Raw genomic sequence first — 20,082 nt, 5'->3', positions numbered from 1 at the left:
AGGCGATAACAGCTCCAAATGCAAATGGTTTTGGGCTTTAAACCTGAACATCACAACTTCTCTTTAAAGCAAAGCAGCCGTCAGACATAACAGCGCTTTGGAAAGTGCCCAAAAAACCAATCACCATCAGAGACAAAGCCTGGCAGATATAACCAGTGCGGCTGCTGCCACCAACACACTTTACACATTCTTGGACAGAGCCACATTGCAACTCCCTGCACTAAATGGAGGGCGAAATGAAACAAAAGAAATGAAGTGCTTAAACCTCCTCAGAGCAACGTCATGGCAGCTGCCGGGGGGTAAAGTAGCAGAACCAGCAGGCTGGGCAGCTCATTGTTGGTTGTTTCCGATTGATTTATTGTTATTTTTTTTTTGAAATACAGCCTGTCTGTACCAACAATGGGAATCCTGTCACTTTAAATAAGCATGGGGTCAATGGAAAAATAAATCCCGCTCTTTAAATGTCTGTTTGAATTGGACAAACAACATAGATATCGCAGAGACTTTAGCTCTGCACAGCTACTGACTCCAGTCCATTCCCATGAAGTAAAGAGGCAGCTATCGTTAACTCTTAAGAGGGTGACGCAAGTAGTTCGCAAACTTGCTTGGAAATTAAACTTGCACTCTCTCCTGACCTAGCAGGCCTCGATGGAGGGGGTAGCAGATTAATTTACTAGTTCACCTGACATGGAGAGAAGAGAAAGCAGCCAGACTTCCTGCACCCGATTGCCAGGCAAGGACCCTTTGCAAGAAAGCTTACTCTCACAGATACTGGGTGAGGGCAGGATCAACCTCTGCTGTGATTTCACCCTTCACACACACACACACACACACATGATCCAACCCCCATCAATTTTTCAGACTCAATAGCAATGGGTTTTGAATGATCTTGATCACGCTGCTGACAGGAAGACTGCACGGGGAGTGGTCCACTTTGGAGCAGGAAGCAACAGACTTGTTGGTGGTGGATAAAGTAAGTGTCAATGTGGTAGGAACATAGGAGCAGAAGTAGGCCATTCAGCCCATCGAGCCTGCTCCGTCATTCAATATGATCACGGCTGATCATCCACTTCAATGCCTTTTTCCCACACTGTCCCCATATCCCTTCATGTCATTGGTATTTAGAAATCTGTCAATCTCTGCTTTAAACGTACTCAATGACTGAGCTTCTACAGCCCTCTGGGATAGAGAATTCCAAAGATTCTCAACTCTCTGAGTAAATAAATTTCTTCTCATCTCTGTCCTAAGTGGCTTTCCCCTTATTTTGAAATTGTGTCCCCTGGTTCTAGACTCCCCAACCAGGGCAAACATCTTACCTGCATCTACCCTGTCTATCCCTTTAAGTATTTTGTAGGTTTCAATGAGATCACCTCTCATTCTTCTAAACGCTAGAGAATACAGGCCCAGTTTCCCCAATATCTCTTCACAGGACAGTCCAGCCATCCCGGCAACAAGTCTGGTGAACCTTCGTTGCACTCCCTCTATGGCAATAGTATCCTTCCTAAGGTAAGGGGACCAAAACTACACACAGTACTCCAGGTGCAGTCTAACCAAGGTTCTATACAATTAAAGCAAGACTTCACTACTCCTGTACTCAAATCCACTTGCAATAAAGGCTTTTTTTAAATTCATTCACGGGATGTGGGCGTCGCTGGCCAGACCAGCATTTATTGCCCATCCCTAATTGCCCTTGAGAAGGTGGTGGTGAGCTGCCTTCTTGAACCGCTGCAGTCCACGTGGGGTAGGTACACCCACAGTGCTGTTAGGAAAGGAGTTATTTATTTTATTTTTATATAGCGATACAGCACTGAAACAGGCACTTCAGCCCACCGAGTCTGTGCCGACCATCAACCACCCATTTATACTAATCCTACACTAATCCCATATTCCTACCACATCCCCACCTGTCCCTCTATTCCCCTACCACCTACCTATACTAGTGGCAATTTAGAATGGCCAATTTACCTATCAACCTGCAAGTCTTTTGGTGGTGGGAGGAAACCGGAGCACCCGGCGAAAACCCACGCAGACACAGGGAGAACTTGCAAACTCCACACAGGCAGTACCCAGAATTGAACCCGGGTCGCTGGAGCTGTGAGGCTGCGGTGCTAACCACTGCGCCACTGTGCCGCCCTTGAGAGAATCCTGAGAGTTTCAGGATTTTGACCCAGCGACAGTGAAGGAACGGCGATATAGTTCCAAGTCAGGGTGGTGTGTGACTTGAAGGGGAACTTGCAGGTGGTGGTGTTCCCACGTATTTGCTGCCCTTGTCCTTCTAGTTGGTAGAGGTCGTGGGTTTGGAAGGTGCTGTCGAAGGAGCCTTGGTGCATTGCTGCAGTGCATCTTGTAGATGGTACACACTGTTGCCACTGTGCGTCGGTGGTGGAAGGAGTGAATGTTTGTAGATGGGGTGCCAATCAAGCGGGCCGCTTTGTCCTGGATGGTGTCGAGCTTCTTGAGTGTTGTTGGAGCTGCACCCATCCAGGCAAGTGGAGAGTATTCCATCACACTCCTTACTTGAGCCTTGTAGATAGTGGACAGGCTTTGGGGAGTCAGGAGGTGAGTTACTCGCCACAGGATTCCTAGCCTCTGACCTGCTCTTGTAGCCACGGTATTTATATGGCTACTCCAGTTCATGCCGTTGAATGTCAAGGGGAGATGGTTAGATTCTCTTTTGTTGGAGATGGTCATTGCCTGGCACTTGTGTGGCCTTCCTGATTGCTTGCTGCACCTGCATGTTAGCTTTCAGTGACGTATTGACAAGGACACCCAGGTCCCTTTGTATATCTACACTTTCTGATCTCTTACCATTTAAGAAATAGTCTATACATCTGTTCCTCCTACTAAAGTGGATAACCTCACATTTTTCCACATTATATCCCATCTGCCATGTTCTTGCCCGCTCACTTCGTTGTCCAAATCCCCTTGAAACCGCTTTGTATCTTCCTCACAACACATATTCGCACCTAGTTATGCGTCATCCACGAACTTGGAAATATTACATTTGGTCCCCACATCCAAATCATTGATACATATTGTGAACAACTGGGGCCCAAGTTCTGATCCCTGTAGTACCCCACTAGTCACAGCCTGCCAACGTGAGAATGACCCATTTATTCCTACTCTCTGTTTTCTGCCTGTTAACCAATCCTTAATACATGCCAGCATATTACCTCCTATCCCATGTGCTTTCATTTTGCTAACCAACCTCCTGTGGGGGACTTTATCAAAGGTCTTCTGAAAATCCAAGTATACCACATCTACCGACTCCCCTTTATCAATCCTGTTAGTAACATCCTCAAAAAGCTCCAATAGGTTCATCGAACATGATTTCCAATTCATAAATCCATGTTGACTCTGCCCAATCAGATTTCCAGCATCTGAAGTATTTTGCTTTTATTATAATATAGGCATATATAAATCTGTGTAAACAAAGACACTGTGGATAATTTTTGGTGAGGGTGAAAATTACCGCCCTCCAATTAAGTTTTAACTGAGCCATACAGAGCCACGCACTGCAGCAACTTGCCAAGACTTCTTCAACAGCACCTCCAAAACCCATGGCCTCTACCACCAAGACGAATAAGAGCAGCAGATGCATGGGAATACCATCTCCTCCAAGTTCCCCTCCAAGTCACACACCATCCTGACTTGGAAATATATCTCCATTCCTTAATGCTGGGTCAAAATCCTGGAACTCCCTCTCTAAAGGCACTCTGCAAGCACCCTCACGACACAGACTGCAGTGGTTCAAGAAGGTGACTCACCACTACCTTCTCAAGGGAAACTAGGGATGGGCAATAAATGCTGGCCTTGGCAGCAACACGCACATCCTGTGAATTAATTTTAAAAATACAGAACAGGAAGATCCTAGGTTTAATCCCTGTGCTTGTGCTGAACTAAACTGGGATAGCAGTAATGACATTACACTTGACATCACCACTCATACGTCACTGAGAAGGACATTGGAAAGAATTCCTGGTCCTGATCACTATCTAGCCATCCTCACCTGTACTCATTGTCAGGGCTCCCAAATATATAATGGCCCCTTTGTTGTGGTACTAGACAGCACCCAACATCTTCAGAACTACAGCCAAACAATGAGTCAGCCGGCTGAGGAGAGGATAGATAATTGGTAAAAGATTCATCAGGACTTTCAGTCATGCTCTCCCATATATCACCCAAATGCTTTAGTGTCTATGCACATACATCGTCTACTTCTTACACAAGACTCCCTGAAACAACATTTTTACAGATTTTTTTTAAAATTCTCTTTTCTGAGGTGCAGTTGCATGGATCTCACTGGCCACAATCTCTCTCAAGCAGCAATTCTTCGTGAGAGAGTCCAGGCAATGAGCTTCCACAAGCGAGTCAACCTTGGAGGGGATCGCACAGAAACATAAGGAATAGGAGGAGACCATTCAGCCCCTCAAACCTGTTCTGCTATTCAATGAGATCATGGCTGATCTGTGACCTAACTCCACGGGCCTTTGCCCCATATCCCTTAATACATTTGGTGAACAAAAATCTCTCAATCTCAGTTTTAAATTTAACAATTGTTCGAGCATCAGTTGCCACTTGTGGAAGAGAGTTTAAACTTTCTACCACTCTTTGCTTGTAGAAGTGTTTCCTGATTTTACCCCTGAAAGGTCTGGTTCTAATCTTTAGTCTATGCCCCTAGTCCTAGACTCCACAATCAATGGAAAATAGTTCATCTCTATCTACCCTATCTGTTCCTCTTAGTATCTTGGAAACATCGATCAAATCACCCCTTAACTTTCTAAATTCCAGGGAACCCTTGTTTGTGTAATTGCTCTTCAAAATTTAACCCTGGGTATCATTACAATCCTGTCCTCACCCAGATACCATGCACTTCCCAGCTGGCGCCACTGATGGGTGATTGGTAACATTAACTTACTTTTTGTCCCTTTCTCTCCTGGCTGCGCTGAGGTCAATTGTAGCATCTCAACTGCTGCTGCAATTAACATTAGCTTAGTAGAGACTGGGGCTAGAACCTGGAATTGCCCGCATTGTTCAGTTTCGCACCACTGGAGTGAGTAACTCACCTCCTGACTCCCCAGAGTCTGTCCACCATCTACAAGGCACAAGTCAGGAGTGGGATGGAATACTCTCCACTTACCTGGATGAGTGCAGCTCCAACAAAAATCAACAGGTTTGACACCATCCGGGACAAAGCGGCCCACTTGATCAGCACCCCATCCAACACCTTAAACATTCACTCCCTCCACCACCAGTGTAACGTGACTGCAGTGTGTGCAACATTGCATTGCTGCACTCACCAAGGCTTCTTAGACAGCACTTCCAAACCCATGACCTCTATCACTTAGAAGGACAAGGGCAACAAATGCATGGGAACACCACCACCTGCAAGTTCCCCTCCAAGCCACATACCATCCTGACTTGGAACTATATCGCCGTTCCTTCACTGTCGCTGGGTCAAAATCCTAGAACTCCTGACCTAACAGCACTGTGGGTGTACCTACACCCCAAAGACTGCAGTAGTTCAAGAAGGCAGCTCACCACCACTTTCTCAAGGGCAAGTCTTTCCAGCGACACCCACATCTTGTGAATGAATAAATAAATAAAATTGCATTGTGCATTAACTCACTGAGCCATCAGGGGAGCTCTCTTAGGTCACTTCAGCAGAGTTTTGTTTCATTTGGACCATCATCCTAAGCCTTCAGCTATCTCGCCTCTACACCCAGTGTCTTCCTAAACCCCTGCACCTCACTCAGTCTTTCCCAAGTTTAAAAACCTTTTCAAAATCCACCTCTTGGACCTGATCTTCAGCCACCTCCTCTAACTTTCCCGCTTAGTCCTTTTTCTATCCAACTTCAATGCCAACAACAACTTCCATTTATATACTGTCTTTAGCACTTCACAGGGAGGTTATTAAACCAAGTTTGACACTGAACTACATAAGGAGAAATTAGCACAAGTGAGCAAAACATTAGTGAAAGAGGTAGGTTTTAAGGAGTGTCTTAGAGCAGGAGAGCTGGAGAGGTTTAGGCAATGAATTCTAGAGCTTGGAGCATGGACAGCTGAAGGCATGGCTGCCAATGGTGGAGCAAAGAAAATCGGGGATGTGCTGGAGGCCAGAGTTGGAGGAGAGCAGAGATCTCTCGAATGTTGAAGAGCTGGTGGAGGTTACAGACAAAGGGAGGGGGCGAGGCATAGAAGCATCAAAGGTAATAAAAATAAGAAATGGTGGAAATACTCAGCAGGTCTGGTGGCATCTGTGGAGAGAGAAGCAGAGTTAACGTTTCAGGTCAGTGACCCTTCTTCAGAACTGGCAAATATTAGAAATGTGAAAGGTTATCAGTAAGTAAAGTGGGGGTGGGGCAAGAGATAACGAAGGAGAAGGTGTAGATAGGACAAGGTCACAGAATAGCTGACCAGAAGGTCATGGAGCAAAGGCAAACAATATGTTAATGGTGTGTTGAAAGACAAAGCACTAGTACAGATAGGGTGTTAACGGACTGAAAATTGAATAGCAGCAAGTACAAACATGAAAAAAAACAGCGGGTAAGCAAACTGAACAAACTAAGATGAAATAAAATAAAATAAACATGCAAAAAAAATATAAAAAAGAAAAAAGAAAAAATAACTAAAAATAAAAGTAAAATGGGCCCGTCATGCTCTGAAATTATTGAACTCAATGTTCAGTCCGGCAGGCTGTAGTGTGCCTAATCGGTAAATGAGATGCTGTTCCTCGAGCTTGCGTTGATGTTCACTGGAACACTGCAGCAATCCCAGGACAGAGATGTGGGCATGAGAGCAGGGGTGGGGGGGTGTTGAAATGGCAAGCAACTGGAAGCTTGGGGTCATGCTTGCGGACTGAGCGGAGGTGTTCCGCTATGAAGCATCAAAGGTGTTATTTAGCAGTAAGCTTTTGTTTTTGATGGTGGCAACTATCCTACCATGTGCAAGTTCTCCTGATTCCAAACTTACATTGGATCACTCCCATTCCATATTGCAAGAGCCTCTCTCTCTCCCTGTAGGCAAGTATACAGCAACCTCCCTTGTGCAAGTCCTCCCTTGTGCCTCTTGCCTAGGTCTCCCTTATGATTTCTCTGCATGCTTTAGTGACTATATCCACTGCAGCAAAAGCAGTTTATAACCATCACATTTAATTGTTCTGAAGGAGAAAGAAAAGAATTAGCTTGGGAATTTCAATTACCGCCCAGGATTTATGTCAGAATTCTGTGTTTAGTGCATTTTCGATCCTATGTGAAGTTACTCATGTAGCTTTTGTTTTTCTGGCTGCTCTGAACTTTAAAGACTTTCATCAGGCTGACAAGCTCAATTAACGGCCAGATGTTATCTGTGTGTGTTTTGGATGGAGATGAAGCTGGTTCATGTAGCTAACACATTGGGACAATAGCCTGTGCTACACTAGCCAACCTGAACTAGCTAAAGCCTTTCATCAGACTGGCAACGATAATTAACACTGCAGTTCCACCTATACTTTCAGTCAGGTAGAGATCACATTGAGTTGGGTCAGAATGACCTAAATTGAATCCATTCCCCCAGGGTTTAAATTGTGACCACCACCCTGCACACCCTACCCCAGACACCATCCCCAAGTTAGGAATTGAAACGTATTAAATCAGCTTGTCTAAAAGCACCAGTGAGTAAAGGTTTTCATTTGCAATCCAAAGAAGATATTCATCCCGCATCATCTCTTCCAGCTGTGAATCCCCAGAATCCAAGCTCCCAATTACTTTGTCAAGAGGTCCTGGGGGTTCATTAATCGGCATCAGCTTAGATTAAATACCACCACCCCACCCAACCCCCACCCCCCACCCCGCTGCTGCCTGGTGCTACTCTGCTCTGAGTTTGTAGAAAGTGATAACTAATAGCACAAAACAGGAGGGAGCACTCTGCCAAGCTAGGAATATAAATCTGGAGGGCACTTGGAGGCAAGGTCAAGTTCAGTGCCAGGTAAAAAAGAAAACAAAGCACTTGCATTTATATAGCATCTTTCCCAACTTCAGGTTGTCCCAAAGCACTTTGAAGTATTTTTGAAGTTTAGTCACTGTCGCAATGTAAGAAATACAGCAGCCAATTTTCACACAGCAAGATCCCACAAACAGCAATGTGATCATGATCAGAACATCTGTGTTTTGTTTTAGTAATGTCTGTTTATGGATAAATGTTGGCCAGGACGCCATGAAGAACCCCTCTACTTTTCTTCAAAATACTGCCACAGAATCTGTTACATCCATCCAACAGGTTTAACGTCTCATCCAAATGACAACACCACCGAGAGTGCAACTCTCCCTCAGTACTGCACTAGGAGTGTCAGCCTAGATTTTGTGGTGAAGTGTCTGGAGTGCGGCTCAAACTCACAATCTCCTGACTCATAGTCACAGAGTGATACAGCACTGAAACAGGCTCTTCGGCCCACCGAGTCTGTGCTGACCATCAACCACCCATTTATACTAATCCTACATTAATGCCATATTCCCTACCGCATCCCCTCCTACATTAATCCCATATTCCCTTCCATTCTCCTACCTACACTAGGGGTAATTTACAATGGCCAATTTACCTATCAACCTGCAAGTCTTTGGCGTTGGGAGGAAACCCACACGGTCACGGGGGGAGCTTGCAAACTCCACACAGGCAGTACCCAGAACCGAACCCGGGTCGCTGGAGCTGTGAGGCTAACCACTGCGCCACTGTGCCGGCCCATAGTGTTACCAAATGAGCCATGGTTAACAGCAACTCAGGAAGAAACAGTCCCTGGGTTGGTTGTTTGATAGAAGGTGGCAGGGAGTTGGAAAATGTATGATGGCCGTGCCTAAATCAGTTCAAATAGAGTTTAGTTACTATGACATCCAAAATCTCACTGCTTCCTTTCTTATTGTATCCTGCAGCGCATGGGATTATTTTTGTTGTACCAGGTTCTCCCTCTTTCCTACCAGACCCAACCCCTCCAGTAGATGGGGGACTAACCTGGGGTTTATCTCTGGGATGCCAGCCACCTGCCAACACTTCTCTAATTGACCAACCTTCATACTTGAGCATAGATATGGGTTGTCAGCAGGCTAGCCAACCATGGGGTCTGCAGCTAGCATAATGTAGTGTTGCAGCGTTTTAAAATTGCAATTGCATTGTGCATTCTATACACTAGGGGCTGATGTGGAACACTCATCCGAGCAAACGGAAAGTGAAAGTAAATCAGAATAAAGAAAATTCCATTATGTTCAACAGCCTGCAGCCTCTGTCTCATATATCTTATACCAAACTCAGCCGAACCTCACTCCAGTCTTGAGAACATTACAATGGCGATGAGTAAATAGAAAACGGAGGGTGAAAAACAGGAAACATTGCTTTCAGGTGTGAAAATTTTGGAAGGTTTTTGCCCATTGTTACAGGCAGGATTTTAAGTTGGAGACTGTGTTAGAGTGACACACAGAAAGCTTGCACAGTGGATACACACACACTGATCTCTCCAAAATAACCATCCTGTCAAAAATAAGTATCTAATCTCAGATCATGGCGGACATGTTTGCTCTGAAAAGGAACACAATCCAGAATCCCTGATCACACATAATCACTGCGTTGCTGATCAATATTACATTGTCTATGCCCAACCTAGCACCATTTAATGTGCATTCAAAGCATCATCTGTATCCCCACATTGGCAAAAGTGGCTGCGACGTTTCAAAGACGCGATGGCAGGTTTTGCAATCACAAATGACACAAGGAGAAAGGCCTTTCTTCTACACTACGGAGGTGAAGAATTAGAAGATATCTTTGAGACGCCTGAGCAAAATGGCCACAACTCAGCAAAAAATGCACTGACAATGTACTTTACACTGTTAGAATTTGCCTGAGTCCCAAAATTAATCTGATTATCAGAATTTGCATTTGGGTTAACCGAAATTAGTCAGAACAATGCAAGTAGCAACTAGAGCAGACATGTTGGCTACATCCCATGTCAAGGTGCCAGTATCAAATATTAGCCAGAACAATGGAAGCACCCAAGCAGTATCACGTAACTATTTGGGATTGTCTAGGTCATCCTGGTCTTTTGTAAAATTAACTGCTCAACAGTTAAGCCATCAAGACAGCCATTATGCAAGTCTGAAGTTTGGGTGAGTAGGAATTCACTTCAATACACATTCAGAGCATCATATGATAGACTCACAAAGAAAATGTACAGAAATATCAGGAGACAACCCTTTCTTGGGGTGGGGAGAACAGCTGAAAGGACAACATCTAAGAACTCACAGGACAGTCAGAGGGACATCATCTACAGGTTTTATCACCTTGGGTTTGCAAGAAATAGGTTGTATGAATCTATTGTATAACCATAATAGTTATTAGCATTGATAACGTTATTAGTATTGGTGTCTGAGTAATAAACTTGCATTTGGACAACACACTTAAGCCTGAATCATGAAGAATCATTTAATTTTTAAAAAGAATTTCCTAACATACACCTAAGAAAAACACCATATACAAAACTATTATCTTCCAACACACTAAACCAGAAGCGACCATTGTACATGGTTGAGGTAACTAGCAACCAGATGTGGCTTCAGTGATGCAGAACATGTCGAACAGGAAATCAAAACACAAATAACTGAAGGCTGTACTTCTAGTCAACTATGCTGAAAAACACTCGAGAAAGACAGACAGCTGTCAGAGCTGGTGGAGATAGCAAGATCATTATGGCTATCAGAGTCCCGAGTTACTAAAGTTGAGGCTGCTAACAGTAACTACCACACTCCAAGTTCAACTCCTGTGAACAGTGTTCTTTGCTCACGTGCCAGCAAACAACCAGCAAAGCAACAACAGCTGTCTCACAAACAGAGCTGCGTCTCAACCAAAGAATGTTTCCATTGCAACAATGCTTACCCACACTGGACAGAGTGTCCTGCTACTGGTAAACAGTGCAAAGCCTGTGGAAAATCCAACCACTTTGCTCATGTTTTTCACTCATCAACAAAATCAACTAAGATCAATACCAGCCGAAGGGTGCCACGTGTGTGTACCACAGCCATAGGACGAGAGAATGTAGCTAGTGTAGAGGTGGATGACCCTGAACATACTTTTGTCCCCCCTCTCAGACACAGCTACAGCTGAGAACAAGTCATGGAAGCAAGAGCTATATCACTTTCTTCATAATTAAGAGCGACTCCTCACTTGACTACTGGAAAACCTCCAGCTACACTTATCTTTGCACATCCATTGCGCACATGTCTTCCTGAGCTATCCTGCGGTGCTAATGATCAAGATATTCGTGAATTCGATTAGGAACAGGAGGATCAAATGATGGTAATTCCAGAGAGGAGCATGAAATTTACAGCTACTTGTGAAAGGTGATGATCATGTTGGAAAACAAACAACCTGTCATGACATCCAACCATTTGTTGTGACCAACACAAAAGGATCAATGATCACTGCTAAGTGCAATTCACAAATCATCACAAGAAATGCGTCGTTCTTCAAAGCACTGAAAACACCACTTGCTAGAATTGAATCTGATTCTGACATCAACTTTTTTTTTATTTCCAAAATATACTTTATTCATAAAAATCTGTAAAAATTACATTGCCAAACAGTTTCCAAACAGCACCAAAAAATACAAACATTGCAAAGGAGATCTGTTTCGTTCAATACTGTCATGAGTTTCTTCCCAACCCTTCCGTTTCACAATTGTCATGTCAATTACAGTTTTACATTTACAGCAATTGAGAATATTAACGATACAGTTCGAGGGGTTTCCCATTGATCCAGCCCCTCAGTCCAGCTTGGTGGGGGAACCTTACACTGTGGTCTTTCCCCATTGAGCCTTTGCTGCGGCTGCCCCAAGCTTTAGTGCGTCCCTCAGCACATAGTCCTGGACCTTGAAATGTGCCAGTCTGCAACATTCGGTGGTGGACAACTCTTTGCGCTGGAAGACCAGCAGGTTTCGGGCAGACCAAAGGGCGTCTTTCACCGAATTGATAGTCCTCCAGCAGCAGTTGATGTTTGTCTCGGTGTGCGTCCCTGGGAACAGCCCGTAGAGCACAGACTCCTGTGTTACAGAGCTGCTTCTGACATCAACATCTCAGATGAAGAACGTGAGTCAAATGAGACTATATCTGATGTCAAACGATAGCCTACTCATGAAAGAAAACGCCCACCATATTTAAGTGACTATGTTACGAAATGAACTATTTATTTTAAGTTTATTGTTTCATAGTGATTCGTGACAACGCTTCGTCAGCGCCGACGTTATCAGGATGCGCCGCGGTGCGCACATGTGCAGACGGTCTCCTGCCCTCTGCGCATGCGCTGTGGTCCGGCTTGCCAGGACCGTTTTGCGCCTGCGCAGATGACACGGTACGCACATGCGCACACGGTCTCCTGATCTCTGCACATGCACTGCGGTCCGGCTTGCCACGGACGCTTTGCGCATGCGCAGATGACGTCATCGCGTTATGTCGTCTTCCTCGGGCAACGCGCCAGGTTGGCCTCTGCGCATGCGTCAAAGCTTCGACGCGACTTTTTGAAAGTGGAAGGAGGAGAGGTTTTGTCGGGCATTTTCTCGCATTTTAACTGAATTATTTAGTCGTTTTGGAGACTTGCTTCATTTTTATTAGACGCAGGAGATTGTTCCAAGGTAAGTTGCTCTGCCTTTGTAAGTTGCTTTGAAAACATTTCCATTGTCTGGGGCACTGCATGTTCTCCAGTCCCTGTTGTGAGCTGCTCTGAAAACAGTTCCATTGTCTGGGGCACCGCATGTTCTTCAGTCCCTGTTGTAAGCTGCTCTGAAAACATTTCCATTGTCTGGGGCACTGCATGTTCTCCAGTCCCTGTTGTAAGCTGCTCTGAAAACATTTCCATTGTCTGGGGCACTGCATGTTCTCCAGTCCCTGTTGTAAGCTGCTCTGAAAGCATTTCCATTGTCTGGGGCACCGCATGTTCTCCAGTCCCTGTTGTAAGCTGCTCTGAAAGCATTTCCATTGTCTGGGGCACCGCATGTGCTCCAGTCCCTGTTGTGAGTTGCTGTGTGCAGGCAGTACATGTGCTGCAACCTACCATCTAAACGGTCACTTTCGTTTTTGTAACGTTTTAATGGAGTGCATTCTGTATTTCTTATCTCATCTCATGTTTCCCGTGTGGTCCCTTAATAGCCTTCCTGAACTTCAAACTTCGGTCATGGCAACGTCAGTAGATTCCACAGAGCAGTTCCTTGCCACCTTCACAACCCAGGAGTTCGAGAGTTATGACGACTTCAGCAGTAAACTTGAGATGTTTCAGCAGGTAGCATGGTCTGCAGGCACATCCTGTGATGGTCCTTGTTATGTTTCACTATGTTAACAATGCTATTTAAATGCGCTTTGCTGTTGAGCTTACAGGCAACGGGGAGCCTATTTAAAAAAGTGAGCACCCATACGCTTGTTCCTTGATGTGCATTGAACCAAGATTAGATTTGCAGTATCAATACATCTCGTCAGTGAGATCCTGTGTCCACAAAGCCACGCGCATACCGCCCCCGTGTCTACGGACTGCCTTTGTTGTGATTTCCTGGATAGACCAATGGCCTCAGCGCAACATCCTCTGGACTGCGAAACAGTCTTTTCATGTAAAACATGCCGTCGAGAAAACAATCCTTGAGACTTAAGGTCAGCATTCAAGCAACAAAGGCAACTGGATCATGCTGTGGAGCTCGTCACGATGTGGAAAGGAACATTGCATTTATGGATGAATTGGGAGTGCACATTGGGATGCGTTTGGGGAACATTCAACAAGAATAGACTGAGCTCAGACTCTTGTGACTTTGCCTTCTTCACATGGACAATACAGTAGTGGAATAGAGAGCCAAGCGTTCATTCACCACAAGGCTCTCCAGGAACAATCTCTTTAGCTGTGCATAGCAGAGACTCGGCCTGTCTGTCTAACGGAAATGCTGGAAACACAACACTCATGTATCCATGCACAGCAGTTCCTCGGATGCTTAATGAACTTAATAAAACTTCTTAATAATTAACCCCAGAATTGTTGAGGCTTTATTTTGCATGCTATTTCCCCGACTTTGCAACTGCACTTCAGATATTCAACTGTGGTGGAGGGGTGGAGGTAGGGGGGTAGAGGGAGGGGTGGAGGTAGCAGGGTAGACGGAGGGTTAGGTGAAGAGGGGGAGGTGAAGATGGAGAGGGGGGAGGGGTGGGGAGAGCAGGGAGGGGTGGGGAGAGGAAGCATGCAAAATGCAGGGACCAGACAGTTGCGATGCCTGAAGTACTGTGGAGAAGTAGGGGAGAAGCAACTGGATTGGGCATCCGCAGCTGGAGGGAACGGCTGAATGGAGAGGGCCGGAAGCGAGAGGCCGTAGAGAGCCGCGGGGAGCGAGTGTGCGAAGACCTTGGTGTCAGCGGGTCCAGGGACTGGCCAGTAAGTCTTTTGCTGTTGTGTTTCTGGCGCATGCACAGAAAAAGGCACTGCTCTTCCGCTCCGCTGCTCCCCCCCCCACTCTCCCCCACCCCCCCACTCCCGCCCTCTCCCCCTCTCCCCTCCCCCCTCCCTCACCCCCCACTCCCCCTCTCCCCTCCCCCCTCTCCCTGCCCCTCCCTCTCTTTCCCTCCCCACCCCTCCCTCTCTTTCCCCCCTCCCTCCCTCTCTTCCCCCCCTCCCTCCATCTCTGTCCCCCCCTCGCTCCCTCTCTTTCCCCCCCTCTCTTCCCCCCCTCCCTCCCTCTCTTCCCCCCCTCCCCCCCTCTTTCCCCCCCTCCTCCCTCTCTTTCCCCCCCTCCCTCTCTTCCCCCCTCCCTCTCTTTCCCCCCTCCTCCCTCTCTTTCCCCCCCTCCTCCCTCTCTTTCCCCGCCCCCCTCCTCCCTCTCATTCCCCCCCTCCTCCCTCTCTTTCCCCCCCCCTCCTCCCTCTCTTTCCCCGCCCCCCCTCCCTCTCTTTCCCCCCCTCCCTCTCTTTCTCCCCCCCTCCTCCCTCTCTTTCCCCCCCCTCCTCCCTCTCTTTCCCCCCCCTCTCTTCCCCGCCCTCCTCCCTCTCTTCCCCCCCCCTTCCCCCCCCCTTCCCCCCCTCCTCCCCCCCCCCCCCACCCCGACACCCTCAACGCTGCTCTCCCCGGCCCCGCGCTGCTCTCCCCGGCCCCCACGCTGCTCTCCCCGGCCCCCACGCTGCCCCCTCCGGCCCCCGCGCTGCACTCTCACTCCGGCCATTGTATACTGCCATGTGTTCGTTAGGTTTCCTCTGTGTGATTCTTTGAGCAGCGCCATCTTTAGTCCTGGCAGCTGCTACAGTCGCAATCTGTGATGTTTACGTGGCATATGCTGTATTTGCGCATGTGCCAAAACAGCGCCACCTACCGTTCGCGTTGTCAACAAATGCGGTCTTATTGTTTACAGTTTTGGAAACAAACCATTGAAGCATGCTATGTCTCTCACCAAGAAGGGGAAGGATGTAGTGTTGTAATGTTTTAAAATTGCAATTGCATTGTGCATACTGTACACTTGGAGCTGCTGTAGAACACACATGCTAGCAAACAGAAAGTGAAACTAAAAACAGAATAAAGAAAACTCCATTATGTTCAACAGCCTACAGTCTCTGTCTCACATATCTTATACCATATTCAGCCGAACCTCACTCCAGTTCCGAGAACATCACACAGAACAACTCTGGAATCTTGGTTCCATTTTCCTCTCCTTAGCTTGGAAACAGTGAGGCCAGTTGTTATACCCTCCATCCTGTCCTGGTTGCAGTCACCTAAAACAACACAGACTAAGAATGCGATAGGGTATACAGAGTCTAGCTGTATTGAGAGGCACTATCTGTCTAATCACTGTGATGTGTTTGTTCAAATATTCAGACTCAAATCTTCATCGTGCGTTACAATATCTAGCAGGTAGTATATCAAAGTGTCATAGTAAAGGATGCAGCGAGCTGTGGCAGCCATCCCCTTTCATCAACAACAACTGGCATTTATATAGTGTCTTTAATGTAATAAAATGACCCAAGGTGCTTCACAGGAGGGTTAGCACTGCTTTGACACTGAGCCACATAAGGTGATATTAGGACAGGTGACCAAAAGCTTGGACGAAGAGGTAGATTTTAAGGAACATCTTAAAGGAGGAGAGTGAGGCGGAGAGGTTAAGTGAGGGAATTTTAGTGCTTAAGGTGAGGCAGCTGATGTTGGAGCCAATGTTGGAGCAAACAATATCTGGGATGTGTAAGAGGTCAGAATTAGAGGAGTGCAGAGATCTTAGAGGGTTGTAGGTCTGGAGGAGGTTATAGAGCTAGAGCAGGACAAAACCAAGGAGGGATTTGAAAACATGGAAGAGAACTTTGAACTTGAGGGTATGCTGGACTAGAAACCTATGTAGATCAGCAAGCACATAGGCAATGGTTGAACAGGACTTGCTTGTTAGAATACAGGCAGCAGAATTTTGGATGCGTTCAAGTTCATGGAAGGTGAAGATGGGAGCTTGACCAGGAGAGTGTTGGAATAGTAAAAACGACTTTGAAATTGAGACGTTGCTCAGCAGTCTTCCCTCTGGCCCGTGTTACATAACTGAGCTCATCCAGATCAAGATGCAGTGCGGAAAATACCTTCAGCAACCTGAGCTAAGGAGGGTAAAAATCAGCCAAGATTCACTCTATTGGAACAAGCAACCATTGGCGGCTGCACCTACAGCTCTCCACCTCTCTCTCTTCCTTTTAAGGTGCTGCTTAAAGCCTACATCTATAACCAAGCTTTTGCTCACCTGTCCTAATATCTCCTTTTTTTTATTCTTTCATGGGATGTGGGCATCGCTGGCAAGGCCAGCATTTGTTGCCCATCCCTAATTGCCCTTGACAACTGCGTGGCTTGCTAGGCTGTTTTAGAGGGCAGTTAAGAGTCAACCACATTGCTGTGGGTCTGGAGTCACATGTAGGCCAGACCAGATAAGGACGGCAGATTTCCTTCCCTAAAGGACATTAGTGAACCAGATGGGTTTTTATGACAATCGATGACAGTTTCATGGCACATTACTTTTCCACAATTCCAGATTTTTTTTATTAATTAAAGTTAAATTCCACCAGCTGCCATGATGGGATTGGAACCCATATCCCCAGGGAATAAGCCTGGGCCTCTAGATTACAGGACCAGCGACACACCGCTACGCCATCATCTCCCCATGTGGGTTTGTGCCACTTTTTGCCTAATAACGCAGCTGTGAGGCGCTACATAAATGCCAGTTTTTTTTATCCAGTGAGCCCTGCTGCAAAGTACCCAAACATGGGGTGCAGACAATAATCAGGTCCCATGGTCAAACAGCCTGCCAGCAGGCAAAGAATAGTCTCGGAAAATTGGCCAATTGAGGTAGGTGGCCGGTGCACTTAGAATTCTCTCCCAGCAATACTCAACACCCTTGGGAGAGGTGAAGGAAAAATGGAGGGGGATAGAATAACTAACTAAAAACAGATTTATTTTTTAAAGTGAATGATCCACGGTCAGTCTTGGGGCCAGCTTTCCTGGTCCTGCAATTGGGAGCTATTGGACTGTTTGGGTGTGACGCACATTGGAATGTCAGGAGTGAATAAGCACGTGCCTAAAAAGAGCCTACCCAAATTTCTGTTCACTATTTTCAATAGACCGAACATTACGTGGGCTCCCTGCAGGACAGCTCTGCCCTGCCTGTGGTTCCCGTATTCTCTATGCTCAGGGATCAGGAAAACCGACTCCTGTACTCTTGTTCAGCTGGAAAGAGCTTGTGCCCTCTTAAGAGGTGAATTCATTTGTCGTAACACACATAATGACAAGTTTAGATTTATATTAATTAGCAAGGGATGCCAGTGCTGAATTGTAAAAGAAACGATTTTCACACCCAGCATCTGCTGCTTTTCTACTGCTGCACTTGAGATGTTGGGTATGCTTGATTCTGACGTTTGCTTCCACGCCAACAGATTCCTTCCCCCATCCCCCCTCCAAGAAAACTTACTAGATCTGCTAAGGATGTTCAGCTACTATGAGGACGCACTAACCAACCTCAGTGATTTTGGGTTTGTGCTTAGGTGTGTCAGACTGTGCATTGATAACAACTCAATGCACTAACAGCTAATGCCCACTCCCAGGCTAATACCAGTGCATCTTACAGTGCAGAATGAGGCCATTTGGCTTACTTTGTCTGTGCCAGTCCTTTGAAAGAGTTATCCAATTAATCCTACTTGCAAGCTTTCCCCCCATAACCCCACAAATTAGTCCTTTTCATGTACATGTCCAATTGCCTTTTGAAAGTTCTATTGGAATCTGGTTTCATCACCCTTTCAGGTGTTGCACTCCAGGTCTTAACAACCCTCTGTGTGAAGAAATTTCAACTCATTTCTCCGCTAGTACTTTTTCCAAGTATTTTAAATCTATGACCTCTGGTTACTGACCTACTTGCCAGAGGAAATAGTTTTCCTCTACTTGCTCTATCAAAACTCTTCTAAACAAGTAATAAAAGCAAAATACTGCGGATGCTGGAAATCTGAAATAAAAACAAGAAATGCTGGCACCACTCAGCAGGTCTGGCAGCATCTGTGGAAAGAGAAGCAGAGTTAACGTTTCGGGTCAGTGACAAAAAGAACAAAAAGCAAAACAAAGAACATGCAACAGAACAAAACAAAAGAACAAAACAAAAGAACATGTGCTCACTACAGCAAGCCTTTCTTATAGTTATTCAAACAAAATTAGTAACGCCCCCCACCCCCCTTTGTTTCTGAGTGGTTTGCAGACTTCTGTTATAAGTGCATGATTGGTTCATTCGTCCCAGCATTTTATTTTTGCATTTTATTTCAGTAGTTTCACATCCCCCCTCCTTGAACTGTTAGGCTGATTATTAAACAATAGGCTACTATTAAGCTTTCTGCAGCTGTCCTGTTAGTTTCTGCTTGTTATTTTTTATAAGGCTGCATTTGCTGACAACACTATTGCTAGGTGGCGCTGCTGTGGCACATGCGCAAATACAACATGTGCCACTAAAACGTCACAGTCTGCGACTTTAGGCAGCTGCCAGGACTAAAGATGGCACTGCTCAAATAATCACACGTAGGCAACCTAACAAACACATGTCAGCACACAATGGCGGAGTGAGAGAGCAAACGAGTGGGCCAGGGAGGGGAGGGGAGGGGAGGGAGGGGGGGGGAGCTGGGGGCCTGGTAGGAGCGGAGTGGCCGGCAAGTGGGCAAGCAAATGGGCCGGTGACGAAGGGAAGTGGAGCGGCCGGAGTCAGCAGCGGCGGGGTGGGGGTGGGGGGAAGGTGGAGTGTGTTTTTCTGCGCATGCGCCGTAAACTTGCAACGGCAAAAGACGCACCGGCCAGGTCCCGCACCCGGCGATACCAAGGTCTTCGGCCGCTCGCTCCGCGCGGGTCTCTACGGTCTCTCTCGTCCAGCCCTCTCCATCCAGCCGTTCCCTCCAGCTGCAGATCCCCCATCCAGCCGCTTACTCCCCTACTTCTCAACAGTACTTCAGGCATTGCAGCTCTCTGGTCCCTGCCTTTTGCATCCCCCTCTTCAGGAACTTCTGAATTTAACTCCCTTCCACTACACCCCCACACCCCCTCTCCCCCCACCCCCTCTCCCTCCACCCCCCACCTTCCCCACTCCCCACCTCCCCTACACACTCCATCCCCCACACTCCCCCTCTCCCCCACCCCCCTCTCTCCCAAACCCACCTCCCCCCCACCACCCTCTCCCCCATGTGCATGGCTCTGATGGGTGCAGGAGCAGGTGGCTGTGTGTCCATGTGCACTGCGCTGATGGGTGCAGGAACAGAGCAACTTACAACAGAGACTGGAGCACATGTACTGCCTGCACACAGCCCCAGACAATGGAAAGGATTTTAGTGCAGTGCAGTGGATGGGAGCACATGCAGTGCCCCAGACAATGGAAATGTTTTCAGAGCAACTTACAACAGGGACTGGAGCACATGCAGTGTCCCAGACAATGGAAATGTTTTCAGAGCCAATTACAACAGGGACTGGAGCACATGTAGTGCCCTAGACAATGGAAAATTTTCAGAGCAACTTACAACAGGGACTGGAGCACATGCAGTGCCCCAGACAATGGAAATGTTTTCAGAGCCA

Source organism: Heterodontus francisci, chromosome 25 (assembly GCF_036365525.1).
Source record: "Heterodontus francisci isolate sHetFra1 chromosome 25, sHetFra1.hap1, whole genome shotgun sequence".
NCBI lineage: Eukaryota > Metazoa > Chordata > Chondrichthyes > Heterodontiformes > Heterodontidae > Heterodontus > Heterodontus francisci.
The sequence above is the reverse complement of the archived record's forward strand: the minus strand, read 5'-3'. Positions refer to the sequence as shown.